This window comes from Pongo pygmaeus, chromosome Y (genome assembly GCF_028885625.2).
Source record: "Pongo pygmaeus isolate AG05252 chromosome Y, NHGRI_mPonPyg2-v2.0_pri, whole genome shotgun sequence".
Lineage (NCBI taxonomy): Eukaryota > Metazoa > Chordata > Mammalia > Primates > Hominidae > Pongo > Pongo pygmaeus.
The window spans coordinates 28,701,042-28,718,279 of NC_072397.2; the positions used below are offsets into that span (position 1 = coordinate 28,701,042).

General features: G+C 37.8%; 1 pseudogene; it reads right to left on the reverse strand.

Annotated features, from left to right (window-relative positions):
* LOC129025715 (heat shock transcription factor, Y-linked-like) overlaps positions 1 to 15,624 on the reverse strand; it is a 28,007-nt pseudogene extending 12,383 nt beyond the window's left edge.
* Positions 15,625 to 17,238: the final 1,614 nt, after the last annotated feature.

Here is a 17,238-nt window from a genome sequence, read left to right on the forward strand (position 1 = left end):
GCTCCTGTTTGTACCTTTGGTAGAATACAGCTGTGAATCCATCTGGACGTGCATTTTCTTTGGTTCATAGGCTACTAATTATTACCTCCATTTCTGAGCCTGTTAATGGTCTATTCAGGGATTCAACATCTCCCTGGTTTAGTCTTGTGAAGCTGTATTGCATCTATTCAATTCTTCTCTCTTTTCTCCTTTACTAGTCTTGCTAGTGGTCTATCAATTTTGTTCATCTTTCCAAAAAACCAGATCCTGGATTCATTTATTTTTTGAAGGTTTTTTTTTTTATGTCTCTATCTCCTTCAGTTCTGCTCTGGTCTTAGTTATTTCTTGCCTTCTGCTAGCTTTTGAATGTATTTGTTCTTGATTCTCTAGCTCTATTAATGTGATGTTAGCCTGTCAATTTTAGATCTTTCCTGCTTTCTCTTGTGGGCATTTGGTGCTATCCATTTCCCTCTGCACACTGCTTTAAATGTGTCCCAGAGATTTTGGTATGTCTAATCTTTGTTCTCCTTGGTGTCAAAGAACATCTTTATCTCTGCCTTCATTTCGTTATTTACCCAGTAGTCATTCAGGAGCAGGTTGTTCAATTTCTATGTAGTTGTGTTGTTTTGAGTGTACTTCTTAACCCTGAGTTCTAATTTGATTGCACTTTCATCACAAAGACTGTTTGTTATAATTTCTATTGTTTTAAATTTGCTAAGGAGTGCTTTACTTCCAACTCTGTGGTCAATTTTGGAATAAGTGTGATGTGGTGCTGAGAAGTATGTATATTCTGTTGATTTGTGGTGGAGAGTTCTGTAGATATCTGCTAGGTCCACTTGGTCCACAGCTGAGTTCAAGTCCTGGTTATCCTTGTTAACATTCTGTCTTGTTGCTCTGTCTGATGATGACACTGGGGTGTTACAGTCTCCCATTATTATTGTGTGTGATTCTAAGTCTCTTTGTAGGTCTGTAAGAACTTGCCTCATGAATCTGGGTGCTTCTGTATTGGGTGCATATATATTTAGGATAGTTAGCTCTTCTTGTTGAATTGATCTCTTTACCATTATGTAATGGCCTTCTTTGTCTCTTTTGATCTTTCTTGGTTTAAAGTCTGTTTTATTAGAGACTAGGATTGCAAAACCTGCTTTTTGTCTCTTTGTTTGTCTGTTTTCCATTTGCTCGGTAGGTCTTCCTCCATCCCTTTATTTTGAGCCAATGTGTGTCTCTGCATATGAAATGGGTCTCGTGAATACAGCACATTTGGGTCCTGACACTATCCAGTTTGCCAGTCTGTCTTTTAATGGGGGCATTTAGCCCATTTACATTGAAAGTTAATATCGTTATGTCTGAATTTGATCCTGTCATTAATATGTTAGCTGGTTATTTTCCTCATTATTTGATGCAGTTTCTTCCAAGCAGTGATGGTCTTTACAGTTTGGCATGTTTTTGCAGTGGCTGGTACCAGTTGTTCCTTTCCATTTTTAGTGCTTCCTTCAGGAGCTCTTGTAGGGCAGGCCTGCTGGTGACAAAATCTTTGAGCATTTTCTTGTCTGTAAGGTATTTTATTTCTCCTTCACTTATGAAGCTTAGTTTGGCTGGATATGAAATTCTGGGTTGAAAATTCTTGTCTTTAAGAATGTTGAATATAGGCCTCCACTCTCTTTGGCTTGTGGAATTTCTGCCAAGAGATCAGCTGTTAGTCTGCTGGACTTCCCTTTTTAGGATACCCAACTTTTCTCTCTGGCTTCCCTTAACATTTTTTCCTTCATTTCAACCTTGGTGAATCTGACAATTATGTGTCTTGTGTTTGATTTTCTTGAGGAATATCTTTGAGGCATTCTCCATATTTCCTGAATTTGAATGTTGGCCTGCCCTGCTAGGTTGGGGAAGTTTTCCTGGATAATATCATGAAGAGTCTTTTCCAGCTTGGTTCCATTCTCCTGTCACTTTAAGGTACACCAATCTGATGTAGATTTTTTTTTTTCATAGTCCCATATCCCTTGGAGGCTTTGTTTGTTTGTTTTTACTCTGTTTTTCTCTAAACTTCTCTTCCTGCATCATTTCATTCATTTTATCTTCTTTCACTGATACCTTTTCTTCCACTTGATCGAATCAGCTACTGAAGCTTGTGCATGCATCACATACTTCTCGTGCCATGGTTTTCAGCTCCATCAGGTCATTTAAGGTCTTCTCTATGCTGTATATTCTAGTTAGCCAATTGGCTAATCTTTATTCAAGGTTTTTAACTTCTTTGCAATGGGTTCAAACATCCTTCTTTAGCTCGGAGAAATTTGTTATTACCTATTTTTGAAGCCCACTTCTGTCAACTCATCAAAGTCTTTCTCCCTCCAACTTTCTTCTGTTGCTGGGGAGGAGCTTGCATTCCTTTGGAGGAGAAAAGATGGTCTGAGTTTTAGAATTTTCAGCTTTTCTGCTCTAGTTTCTCCCCATCTTTGTGGTTTTATCTGCCTTTGGTTTTTGATAATGGTGACCTTCAGAAGGGGGTTTGGCATGGATGTTCTTTTTGTTGATGTTGATGCTATTCCTTTCTGTTTTTTAGTTTTCCTTCTAAAATCCAGGATCCTCAGCTTCAGCTCTGTTGGTCTTTGCTGGAAGTCCACTTCAGGCCCTGTTTGCCTGGGTATCACCAGCGGCAGCTGTAGAACAGCAAATACTGCACAACAGGAAACATTGCTGCCTGATCCTTCATCTGGAAGCTTTGTCTCAGAGGTGCACCCAGCTGTATGAGTCTTCAGTCACTCCCTACTGGGAGGTGTCTCCCAGTTAGGCTACTTGGGGTTCAGGGACCCACTTGAGGAGATAGTCTGTCCATTCTCAGATCTCAAACTCCATGATGGGAGAATGATTACTCTCTTCAAGCTGTCACACAGGGACTTTTATGTCTGCAGAAGTTTCTGCCTCCTGTTATTCAGCTATACCCTGCCCCCGGAGGTGGAGTCTACAGTAGCAGGCAGGCCTCATTGAGCTGCAATGGGCTCCACACAGTTTGAAGTTCCCAGCTGCTTTGTTTACCTACTTAAGCCTCAGCAATGGTGGACGCCCCTCTCCCAGACTTGCAATTGCCTTGCAGCTTGATCTTGGACTGCTGCTCTAGCAGTGAGCAAGGCTCTGTGGGTGTTGGACCCCCTGATCCAGGCACAGAATGTAATCTCCTGGTGTGCCATTTGCTAAGACTGTTGGAAAAGTGCAGTACTAGGATGGGAGTGTCTTGATTTTCCAGGTACCATCTGTCATGTCTTCCCTTGGCTAGGAAAGGGAATTTCCTGACCCCCTATGCTTCCCAGGTGAGGCAATGTCCCTACCTACTTTGGCTCACACTCCATGGTCTGCACCCACTGTCCAACAAGTCCCAGAGAGATAAACCCAGTTCCTCCGGTGGAGATGCAAAATCACCTGTCTTCTGTGTCACTCTGGGAACTGTAGACTGGACCAGTTCTTATTCAGCCATCTTGGATCAGTCCCTCACTTCTTTCTAGTTTTTAAATGGAGATATTTGGTTTTTCACCATAGGCCTCAATGGGCTCTCAAAAGTTTTATTGCAGATTCTCCTAAAAGAATGTTTTCAACCTGCTGAATCAACAGAAAGCTTTAACTCTGTGGAATAAATCTGCAACTCACAAAGCAGTTTCACAAATAGCTTCTTTCTATTTTTTATCTCTTGAAATTTTGCTTTTCTGCATAAAGCTCAAAAGGCTCCCAAATATGACTTCACAGATTCACCAATAAGAGTGTTTCCAACGTGCTGAATAAAAGCAAAATTTTAATTCTGTGACATGAATCCACATATCACAAAGCAGTTTCACAGATAGCTTCTTTATGGTTTTCACCTGAGGATATTCAGTTTCTCCCCAAGGACTCAATGGGCTTGAAAATTGCCTTTGGAGATTCTTTAAAAAGAGTTTTCCCAACTTACTGAATTAGAAGAAAGGTTTAACTCTTTGAGATGAATCCAAATATTACAAAAGAGTTTCACAGATTCTTTCTAGTTTCTATCTGGGGATAGTTTGTTTTTCAGCATATGTTTCAGTGAGCTCCAATATGTGTCTTTGCAGATTCCACAAAAACAGTGTTTACAACCTGCTGAATGAAAAGAAAGGTTTAGCTCTGTTAGATGAATCTACACATTGAAAGTAATTTCACAGAGAGATTCTAGTTTTTTCTGAAGATACTTGTTTTTTTCCCAGAGGCCTCAATGGCCTTCCAAATGTCTTTATGTGGATTCTTCAAAAATACTGTTTCTAACTTCTGAATCAAAAGACAGTTTTAACCCTGTGAGATGAACCCCCATATCACAAAGTAGTTTTTCAGATAGCTACTTTCTAGTTTTTATCTGAAGATATTCAGTTTTTCCTCATAGACCTCAATGCACTCTCAAATGTTTCATGACAGATTCACCAAAAAGAGTGTTTCTAACCTGCTGAATCAAAAGAAAGTTTTATCTCTGTGAGCTGAATCCACACATCAGCAAACAGTTCCACAGATAGCTTGTTCCTAGTTTTTACCTGTGAATGTAAGGTTTTTCCCCATAGATTTCAATGGGCTCCAAAATGTTCCTTCATGAAGCACTTTCCTGGCATGATAATCCAAAATGGCTTTTGGAGACGTGTCTTGCAAATGGGTGACAAAATCTGGATAAGGCTCCCTTGGAACCTGTGGAACTGAGTTAAAAGAATGGTAAGTAGTACCAGGGTTGTGAATTTTTTCCCAGGCTCTTAGGCATATAGTTCTTAGCTGATCAACAGATTCAACACCCATTACCATCAGTTGATTTCAAGTACCTTATGCCTCTCCAATTCCAAGCAACAGATCAGATGTGATATTAATGGCAGGTTGTGCTTGAGCATTTCTGCATGCCTAATTTGTTGTTTCATCCATCCACCAAGTTTCAAATTAGAGAAATTGAGAGGGAGACAGGATGGATTAGGCTAATAACTCCTAATCCATAAATATTAAATGTTGGTTATAAGCCACAGATTGTAATAAGAAATGAACATAAGGAGAATTTGGCCCATATTGTTCAATTGCTTGCCTTAAGTCTTTTAATATTTTAAAATAAAATAGCTTCCACTGTGCTTGAGTATGTTCTCTGAAATTTTCAGCTGGCAAAATAATTAGTAAAAACTGCCAAGCATCCAAATACCCCATTTCTTGTGTCAGGAGAATGGAAGCCTGGATTATCCCTGAGTCATAATTAGTATCTGAGCTGGCTCACAGAATTCCTTTACCATAATTAACAGGTGTACAAGCCTGGATCATTCCCTACTGTAATTGGCTGTTGGGCAAGCATGCAGCTTCCTTTCACCATAGTCAATGGTGGGGCATGCAACATTGGGAGTGGCAAGCCGTGTCTCAGGTTTCCTTTCCAGAAATTCATAAGGCTGAGGAAGGGGTGACCATTCCAGGCCTTCCTCTAAAGACACAGTAGGTGGCAATATTTCTGCAGTAGGTGGAACTGTTTCTTTCATAAGTTTTTGAAGATTAATATATAGCTTCTCATTTCTACCCCTTTTTAAACCTAGACTGTGATGGTTCACTTTGCTCATCATCAGACTTCTGATTATTAAAATTTTCTATGTCATCCTGAAACTCCTGTTCCTTCCTCCTCAGTGGGGAAGCACTTCAGTGCTGTTTTAATTGCCAACCACAATGACCAAGTGGAGAAAGTAATATTGTGGCTCTCTCATTGTGCTAATTTTAAGTCTGATCCAACCTTATACCAATCTTTTACATGCCTGGTTCCATATTCCATGAACCAAGGAGAATACTCTTCTATGAGATGGAACAAAGATGTGAGATTTCAGGTACTCACAATTGCCCCACTGTAGCCTAATAACTGTGTCAGCAGGCATAAGTAATTAGCAAACTTACTTTCAGCCTGACCCACATTTTCCTGAGGTTACCATGGAATTCTCCACAGAGCCTGAAGTGAAAACATATGTGGGTGTCCTTTGTCAGTTATGCTCCACTTTCCATGCTCTGGCATTTCTTCACTGTATTATTGTAGAGATTACAGGGAGACCTGTGTTGGGTGCCAGATGTTGGGGAAACCAACCCCACCCTACCCAGTGGGTACCCTGACTCTGGTGGAGAAAAAAAAGAGTTAGACCGAGTAAGTGTTTAAAAGGTGGGTCTAGGCGACTGGAGCATTGAAGGCTTCCTCACAGCCTGGAGCCCTCAGGCTCCACCCAATTTATTGGTATACGGACAGTTTGTTCTTACAGCAGATGGGAGGGGGAGGAAGGAATGAGGAAAAGGATTAATCAGTGAAGGAGATCTTGTGAGTCAATCGATAAGATGTATAGCAGTGGTGATTTCTGTGAATTTCCTTGAGGAGAGGCGTGTGTCTAAACTACTTAAGATCTTTAACTTATTGGGACTGAAACAGGTGGGAGCAGGTTTTAGGAGAAGCCAAGATGTTTGGCTATACTCCACTGCTTCAAGGGAGCATTATCTCCCTGAGAAAACTGTGGAATGCTACTAGTGGTTATGCTCTTGGGGCATAAAAACCTGAAGGCAATGAGGAGAATTTTCTGCTCAGAGACCAGCCATGGCTTTCCATGGGTGTCTCACACAGGGGAGACCAACACAACTGTCACCCCAGAAACCCTCCTTCTCACATTTCCAACCACATAAATCAAAAGAAAGATTTAACTTTGTGAGATGAATCCACACATCACAAAGCATTTTCACATTTTCTTTCTAATTTTTTGCTGGGGATATTGGGTTTTTCCACATAAGCCTGAATGGACTCCCAAATATCCCTATGCAGATTCTCCAAAAAGAATCCTTTTAACCTGCTGAATCCAAAGAAATGTTTAACTCTGTGAGATGAATCCACACATGACAAAAGCATTTTCACAGATAGCTTCTTACTAGTTTTTACCTGAGAATATTCGTTTTTTTTCCCAATAGGTTTTAATGGGCTGCCAAAAATTCCTTCATAGATCCTCCAAAAGACTGTTTTTAACCTGCTGAATCCAAAGAAATATTTAACTCTGTGAGATGAATCCACACATCACAAAGCTGTTACACAGATTATTTCTAGTTTTTACCTGTGGAAATTTAGTTTCTCCTCATGGGCCTTAATGGGCTCCCAAAAATCCCTTTGCAGATTCTCCAAAAAGAGTGTTTCCAACCTGCTAAATCAAAACAAACTTTTAATTCAGTAAGATGAATCCACACATCATAAAGTAGTTTCATAGAAAGTTTTTTCTAGTTTTTACCGGGGGATATTGGGTTTTTCCCCATATGCCTCAATGGGCTCTCAAATGTCCCTTTGCAAATTTTCTAGAAAGATTGTTTCCAACCCATTGAATCAAAGAAAACATCTAACTCTGTGAGAAGAATCAGTAAACCACAAAGTAGCTTTACAGATAGCTTCTTTCTAGTTTTTACCTGGTGATATTTTGTTTTTCTCATTGGCCACAATGGGCTTCAAAACGTCCCTTTGCAGATCCTCCATAAAGAGTATTTCAACCTGCTGAGCCAAAAAAAGAGGTTTATCTCTATGAGATGAATCCACACATCACAAAGCAGTTTCACAGATACCTTCTTCCTAGTTTTTACCTGGGAATATTTGGATTTTCCCCATAGGCTTCAATGGGCTGATAAATATCCGTTAGCAAAATCTCTAAAAAAGAGTGTTCTCAATCTGCTGAATCAAAAGGAACTTTTAACTCTATGAGATGAATCTACACATCACAAAAGAGTTTCACAGAGAGCTTTTTTCTTGTCTTTACCTGGAGATATTCAGTTTTTCCACATGGGCCTCAGTGGTCTCCCAAATATACCTTTGCATATACTCCAAAAAGAGATTTTCTTTTTCTTTTTTTTTTTTTGGAGGTGGAGTCTTTCTCTGTCACCCAGGCTGGAGTGCAGTGTTGCAATTTCCCACTCACTGCAAGCTCCACCTCCCAGGTACATGCCATTCTCCTGCCTCAGCCTACCAAGTAGCTGGGACTAAGGCACCCACCACGATGCCTGGCTAATTTTTTTTTGTATTTTTAATAGAATGGTGTTTCACCATGTTAGCCAGGACCGTCTTGAACTCCTGAGCTTGTCATCCACCTAGCTTTGCCTCCCAAAGTCCTGGGATTAGAAGCATGAGCCACCCCACTCAGCCGAGATTTTCTAACTTGCTTAATCAAAAGAAAGGTTTAATTCTGAGATGAATCCACAAATCACAAAGCAGTTTCACACATAGCATCTTTCAAGTTTTTACTTGAGAACATTCTGACTTTCCCCATGATCTTTTATGGGATCTAAAATGTCCCTTCACAGATTCTCCAAAAAAAAAAAAAAAAAGTGCTTTCAACCTGTCCAATCAAAAGAAAGTATTAACTCTGTGAGAAGAATCTGCAAATCACAAAGCAGTTTCACAGATAGATTCTTTCTAGTTTTTAATCATGGGATATTCCATTTTACCCCATTGGCCTCAATGGACTTCCAAATGTCCCTTCACAGATCCTCCAAAAAGAGTGTTTCCAACCTGCTGAATCAAAAGAAAGTTTTAACTCTGTAAGTTGAATCCACACATCACAAGGCTGTTTGACAGACAGCTTGTTTTTAGTTTCTACCTAGGTACATTCTATTTTTCCACATGGTCTCCTAGGCTCCTAAATTTACCGCTGCAGACTCCCCAAAAAGAGTGTTTCCATCCTACTGAATCAAAAGAAAGTTTTAACTCTGTTAGATGGATCCACACATCACAAAGCAGTTTCACAGACACCTTCCTTCGAGTTATTCCTTGGGATATTTGGTTTTTCCCCATGGTCCTCAATGAGCTCCCAAATATCCCTTCATAGATTCTCCAAAAAGAGTCTTTCCAACCTGCTGAGTCAAAAGAAAAGTTTAACTCTGTGAGATGAATCGACACATCATGAAGCCATTTCTCATACATCTTCTTTCCAATTTTTATCTGTGATATTCTGTTTTCCCTCTAGGCCTCAATGGGGTCCAAAATGTCCCTAGGCAGATATTCCAAAAAGAGTGTTTCCATCCTGCTGAGCAGAAAGTATGTTTTCCTTCTGTTAGATGAATCCACACATCACAAAGTAGTTTTACACATAACTTCTCCCTAGTATTTACCACGGGATATTCAGTTTTTCCCCATATGATTCAATGGGCTCCCAAATGTTCCATTGTAGATTCTCCAGAAAGTGTTTTTTACCTGCTGAATCAAAAGAAAGGTTTATCTCTGTGAGATGAATCCACACATCACAAAGTGGGTTCTTTGATAGCTTTTTTCTATTTTTTACCTGGGGATATTGCATTTTTCCCCATAATCTTCAACATGTTCCCAATTGTGTCTTCTCAGATTCTGAAAAAGAGTATTTCCAACCTGCTGAGTCAAAAGAAAAGTTTAACACTGTGAAATGAAGCACACTTCACAAATCAGTTATACCAATAGCTTCTGTATAGTTTTTACCTGGGTATATTTTGTTTTTCTCCATGGGCCTCAATGGGCTCCCAAATGTCTTTTTGCAGATTCTCCAGAAAGAGTGTTTCCAATCTGCTGAATCAAAAGAAATGCTTAACTCTGTGAAATGAATTCACAAAAAAACAAAGCAGTTTCACAGATTCTTTATTTCTAGTTTTTACCTAAGGATACGTGGTTTTTTTCTGCATGGGCCTCAAAGGTCTCTTAAATGTCCCTTATCAGAATCTCCAAAAAGAGCATTTCTAACCTGCTGCATCAAAAGAAACGTTTAAACTCTGTGAGATATAGCCACACATCACAAAGCAGTTTTACAGATAGCTTCTTTCTAGTTTCTAACTGAAGATATTCAATTTTTTCCCTTAAGCCATAAAAGTGTCACAAATGCCCCTTTGTAGATTCTCCAAAGAGAGTGTTTCCAAACTGCTGTATCAAAAGAAATGTTTCACTCTGAGAGATGAATCCACATATCACAAAGCAGTACCACAGAGAGCTTCTTTCTAGTTTATACCTGGAGATACTCCATTTTTCCTCATAGATCTCAATGGCCTCCAAAATGTCTCTTCACAGATTCTTCAAAAAGAGGGTATCCAATCTGCTGAATCAAAATAAATGTTTCACTTTGTGAGATGAACCCACACATCATAAAGCCATTTCACAGATAACCTCTTTCTAATTTTTACCTTGGATATTCAGTTTTTTTCCTGATTGTCCTCAATGGGCTTTCAAATGTCCCTTTGGAAATTTTCCAAAAAGAGTGTGTCCAACCTGCTGAATCAAAAGAAATGTTTAACTCTGTGAGGTGAATCCAGATGTCACAAAGCAGTTTCATGGATAGCTTCTTTCTAGTTTTTTCCTGAGGATATAGTTTTTCCCCATTGGCCTCAAAAAGCTCCAAAATATTCCTTTGCAGATTCCCCAAAAAGAATGTTTCCCACCTATTGAATCAAAGCAAAATTTAACACTGTGAGATGAATCCACACAAAACAAAGCAATTTCACAGCAGACACTTTGTAGTTTATACCCGTGGATTTTCAGTTATTTCCTTTAAGCCTCAAAGGGTTCCCAAATGTACCCTCACAGATCTCCTGAAGGAGTGTTTTCAACCTGCTGAATTAAAAGGAAGGCTTACCTCTGTGAGGTTAATGCATACATCACAACACAGTTTGATACATAGCTTCCTTCCAATTTTGATATAGGGATATTTTGTTTTTACTCTAGGCCTCAATGGGCTCCCAAATGTTCCATCACAGGTTCTCCAAATACAGTGTTTTTTAACTGCTGAATCAAAAGAAAGGTTTAACTCTGTGAGATCATACCACACATCACAAAGCAGTTTCACATACAGTTTTTTCCAATTTTTATCTGGGGATACACAGTTTTTCTCAATAGGCCTCGATGAGCTTCTCAATGTCCCTTCACAGATTTTCCAAAAAGAGTATTTCCTACATGCTGAATCAAAAGAAAGATATAACTTTGCAAAATGAATCCACACATCACAAAATTTCACAAATATCTTATTTCTAGTTTTTATCTGGCATGTTTTTTTTTTCATAACCCACAATGGACCCCCAATGTCCATTTACAGATTGTCTAACAAGAGTGTTTACAACCTCCTGAATAAAAAAAAAAAAAAGGCTGTAAGATGAATCCGCACATCACAAGGCAATTTCACAAAGAACTTTTTTCTAGTTTTTATCTTGGGATATTCCATTTTCCCCCAAAGGCTGCAATGGGCTCCCAAATGTCCCTTTGCAGATTCTCCAGAAAGAGTGTTTCCAACCTGGTGAATCAAAAGAAAGATTTAACTCTGTGAGATGAATCTTCACATCACAAAGTAGTTTCAAAGAAAGCTTCTATCTTTTATCTGGGGATAGTTGATTTTTCCCTATAGGCTTAAAAGGACTCCCAATGGTCTCTTCACAGATTCTCCAAAAAGAGTGTTTCCAAGCTGTTTAATAAAAAGAAAGGTTTAACTCTGTGAGATGAACCCACACATCACAAAGCAGTTTCATAGATAGTTTCTTTCTAGTTTTAATCTCGGAATATCCAATTTTCCTCCATAGGTTTCAATGGAATCCAAAATGTCCCTTCACAGATTCTTCAAAAAGAGTGTTTTCAACTTGCTGAATCAAAGAAATGTTTAGCTCTGTGAGATGAATCCACACATCACAAAATAGTTTCACAGATACCTTCTTTCTAACTTTTATCTGGGAATATTCAGTTTTTCTTCATAGGTCTCAAAGGACTCCCAAATGTTGCTTCACAGATTCTACAAAAAGAGTATTTCCAACCTGCTAGATTGAAATAAAAGTTTAACTCTATGAGATTAATCCACACATCACCAAGTAGTTCCACAGATAGCTTCTTTCTAGTTTTCATCTGGGGATATTCTTTTCTTTTCAAAAGGCCCACAGTGGCCTCCGAAATGTCCCTTTGAAGATTCCCCAAAAAGAGTGTTTACAATCTGCTGAATCAACAGGAAGGTTTAGTTCTGTGAGACGAATTTACACTTCCCAAATCAGTTTCACAGATAGCTTCTTTCCAGTTTTCTTCTGGGGATATGTAGTTTTTCATCATAGACCTCATGGGCTATAAAATGTCCCTTCACAGATACTGTTAAAAGAATGTTTCCCATCTGCTGAAAGAAAAGAAAGTTTTACCTCTGTGAGATGAATCCACACATCACAAAGACATTTCACAGATAGCTTCTTTCTAGTTTTTATTTGCGGATATTTGGTAGTTCACTATAGGCCTCAAAGGACTCCCAAATGTCTCTTCATAGATTCTCCAAAATTTTTCCTAACTGTTGGATTAAAGAAAAGGTTTAACTCCATGAGATGAATTCACACATCACAAAGCAGTTTCAGAGATAGTTTCTTTCCAGTTTTTGTGTGGGGATAGTAGATTTTTCCCCATAGGCTTTTATGGGCTCCCAAATGTCCCTTTGCAGATTCTACAGTTAGAGGGTTTCCAATCTGCTGAATCAAAAGAAAGGTTAAGCTCTATCAAATGAATCCACACATCAAAAGTCAGTTTCACAAAGAGCTTCTTTAGGTTTTTATTTTAGGATATTTTGTTTTTTTCCATAGGCCACAAAGGGCTCCCAAATATCCCTTTGCCACTGGGAATTGCTACTGCAAATAAAGGAAGAAGTGGTAAGGAGACAGCTAATTCTTTCAGGCAAGGACCTGCCAGTCAAAACAGAAGATGAAAAAGAACTTTTAGAAGCATGGAAAAATTATAACTAGACCTAAAAAGAAAGCATCATAGTTGAAATGATAACCAGTGATGCTAGTCTCAGTAAGTCAAAATCATTGCATCTCTAGTGAACAATACTGTGACCTACCCTTTTAGAAAAAGTTGTGGTGAGGAAAAAAGAATAAAAATTAATGCCACAACACCAAGAATGTTCATTTTGACAATGAAAATAGGTGCTATATTTGTAAGTCCCAGTCAACATTGACTAATTCACATACATACGTGTATATATATACACACACATACATATATGTATTAGGTACTGTGTTACATCAGTGCTGGGTGTCCAAGACAGACAGTAAAACTAATGTGATAGACAAGAAGCACTATCCTGGAAGGAGTGATGTCTGTGTTGTAGTCGTCTTAAGTAGGCAAATTGGGGAGATACTTTTATCTACAAGAAAATAATGGGACTGAAGTTACCAGATAGAAAAGGGCATGTCTGAAAGTGGAACGGTCTGAATGTCTCACTGTGGTGAAATAGAAGGACATGAAGCTGAAAGGAGAACAAATATCAGGTCTGGAAGGGATTTATTTAGCCATGCTGAGGATCTGGACTCAGAATCTAAAAGGTGTTAATCCTGACAAAAGCAATTAAATCTGACTTTGTATGGAGCACGAAACCAATGTGATGAAAATCTGCATTAGAGGTGGGATATGGTGGCTCAAGCTTGTAATCTCAGCACCTTTGGGGGCCATGGTGGGTGGATCACAGGCAGCCAGGAGTTCAAGACCATCCTGGCCAACATGGTGAAACCCTATTTCTACTAAAAATATAAAAATTAGCCCAGTGTTGTGGGCATGTGTTTATGTGAGCATCTATTCCCTTTCTGTCATGCAAATTTTTGCCCTAATTTGATTTATGCCAGAGTACTTTAGAAGTCACTTATTACTTTTTCCTAACTCCAGTTGTTTCCTTTCCTTTGCCTGCTGTCATTGTTTGATATGTCCCCTCCAAATTTCACATTGAAATTCTGTGTCCATTGAGATACTGTTGGGAGGTAGGATGTTTGAGAGGTGATTAGCCATGCGTGTGTAACCTCATGACTGAATTGATGGTGTTATCTGGAGAACAAGTTATTTATTCTGTGAGTTGTCTTTGATGAAGGATGAGTTTGGCCTCGATTTTCTGTTCATCTCATGCCCTTCACCATATGAGGTCAACCTACCATGTTGTAACATAGAAAGAAGATCTCATGAGATGCAGCCCCTAGGACTTCCCCACCTCCAGAACCATGAGCAAAATAAGTCTTTTTACAAATTACCCAGGCAGTGGTACTGTGTTGTTTCAGCAGCAAATGGACCCAAAGACTTTATTATTTTTTCCTCTTTAGAGAACTAAATTAGTTAACTTACATAGGAGCACATTAAATTTCCTTACAAATGATCAAAAAGCCCATATATACTTTTACAAAAATCAGTACAATAGCCTGACACTGAAAGAAAACACCATTCTACTTTTAACTATACTTTGAGAAAAAGAGAAAAAAGCAAACATGAAAGTCGACATGCAGTTTTATTGTTCAGTAAGATAATTACAGAATTTTTTAGGATTTTTTTGGTCAATGTAAATGTTAGTCTCTGTTGTCCCGCATAATTTGGTACTCTTTTAATGGAAGATCATTTGTAATTAGGGTGATATTTGTCCAGTTGTGATGGTTGAAGATCTGGCCTGGAATGAGGGACAGCTGACGTATCTGGTATCATAGGCATTTGCAACCACGAGTTGCCTGCTGGTAGCAGGTTAAAATGTGTAGCCTTGTTGACTGATATCACATGATATCTTGTTGGAAGAGCAGATTGTTCCACCATCAGCCCCAGATAATGGTTTTGCTAGGGAGATATGTTAGGGTATTGAGAAGTTGTGGTTGTAATGAAACTCACAATGTGGCCACTTGCTTGGATGCAGGTGCTATGAGAGTGCACATGAATAGTGGTCAACTGATTTAAAATAGCATGTTGATCTTTTGTAATTTGTTGAGACAAGTGGCAATAACAAACATAACACTTAAAATATCAGATTTCTGTTTCATCACACAAACTTAATGTCATCAAGTAATTCATGAACATGGTTTACTATCTTCAGGAATGTGCTTTTGGGAAAAAAGCACTCAAATTGTTAAGCCCTCAAGTGAAAACATGTTATATATTAATAGTAACATTGCATTAATGGCTTTGGTACACTTATTTTGATAAATGAGATTCAAAGTTGTTAGCAAAATTTCTTAAAACCCTGAAAGATTAATGCTCAAGCTGAACTCAATAATTTCAAAAAATTAAATAATTTTTACATTAGTGTTTTATATAATTTTCAAAATGTGGTCTCACTGCATGTATTAATATATTTACTGATGTACAAAGTAAAATTACATATCTACTCTATGTAAAGTGTTAACTGAAATATGTTAAATACCTTGCTCGAGACAATGGATTTATTCTCTTCTGCCAGAAAGGTGGCTACAAAGGCAGATGTTTGAAAATTCTGTAAATTTTACTAAATCCATAAAGGCTGAGCTGTCAAACAAAACTTGTAATACTGTCAGCTTGAAATATTCTGTAAGGAGACTTTCTATCCAAAATTTCTTTCTTGAAGAGTTCTTCGTTAATCACTATGCAAGTTCCATTCTCATCCCATAGAATAGACGTGAATTGGTCACTCTCAAATATTTTCCAATGTTTCCTGGGAAAGGTCACAGAAAAAAAAATCATTATCTTTATCTGGCTCAGAGACACACACTCTGTAACATGGCCATTTTAACAAGGATTCTTGTGACAAAACCTGAACAGAATTTTCTTCAATGTTTGACCTTAAGTCTGAGTCCCCAGGGAATGTGTGTTTACACAGTGGAGATCTAGTGGAAGGCTTCTGAATCAGTTAATTCATCTCTGGGAGAAACAACTTGAGTTTCTGAAGAAACATGTGCCATCTCAAATAAATATTTCTTTAGATATTTTTTCAGCCTCTATGATTTTCAAGACTGCAGCTTCAAACACTGCTTCAGAAGGCCTATGAAGGCAAACCAATCTAAAGCATCACTCTAGTATATGTCAAGCTGAGTAGCAAAGACATCACAAGAGTACTTTAGTCTCCTAGCAACCAACAAAAATCTGGCTAAAAGTATTTCCTTCCGAGTCTGAGAAATGTATCCAGTGAAAATAAATTATAGACTGCTCACTTACATACTGTAGGCTGCAAAATCTCATCCCTGTAGCAGCATTTAAATAAATAAGAAAATAATGTCCTCAATCCCTGAAATAAATGTAATAATTCTCTCACTGACACACACACTCTTACTAGATTGGTGAGAGGAGCACAGGGCCTGGTAATTGCAAAATGAAAAAAAAAAAAAGGAAAAGGAAAAGAAAAATGAACAATTTTAAAACCTCTATGACTTTGGCATGTTGGATTGAAAACTGTTTCAGTGCAAAACCCATGTGGTAAAAAGGCATAGCCATAGAGATAAAAGGTAGGTTACTGGTTATCAGGGACTGAGAAATAAAAAGAACTGTTTAGTAGATATGGAGTCTCCTGTTGGACAATAGAAATGTTTAGGAACTAAAGATAGATGATGATTGTACAACATCATAAGCAGAATAAATTTCATTGAATTGCATACTCAAATGTAATTTCACATTATGTGAAACTTACCTTGATAAATTAAGGAGAAAACAAATGTGAATAAAACTAACTGATTACTTTTCAGAATAAAAGTTATTTATATGCATGTCTCTTCAAAACATTTTTCAGTCATATCAGAAAAATAAATAATGATTTTATTTGTTATGTCTGTAAATATCTGACAAATATTAATGATGAAATATTTTAAAAGCTGGTGATTTACTTGTAAGGAATTCCCAAAGAGTAGATGTAAATAAATAATAATAACAATAAAAATAATAACAAGAAAATGTTTTAAGAAAAGAACATATGTATGTGTGTCTAAGCAGCAAAATTTTTATTTGGCTCCAAGAACATAATCTCTATTAAAAAAAGATTTGCAAGGAATGATCTTTGTGTCCTGCAAATAATATTATCATTATTAAGCAGGACTTGAATTCATAAAGTAATATTATTATTGAATGAAACAACAGTGCTGCATTTACAGTAAGAATTTTTATATCTTCATGGTTGAATTTGACATATTAAAATTTGAACTCTTTGGCATTCATAAGTGTTGAATATGTGTAGAAGAAAGAAATAAAATATTGATATTTCTCATATCATAGGAGGTAGTTCTCTCATACTGGAAAGAGGTGTCATTGTTAGAAGATTGTCCTGGTTTAATATCCTTTAGGTTTTTTGTTTGTTTTTTTTTTTTTGGAAAACGTAGACTTTAAATAACTGCTTTTATCAACAGGTTAAGCCATGCAGTTACAAAGTAGTGAGAAATTTCTGAAGGGTGTTATAGTTTAAAAAAAAAGAAGTTGATTCTTACACATATATTATCTACCACTTCATCGGGACACTACTGTTCAAAAGGCACTGGCCAATTAACTCCCAAGTGAAACACTCAACCCAAGGTTGTTTTGAGCCCACTGTT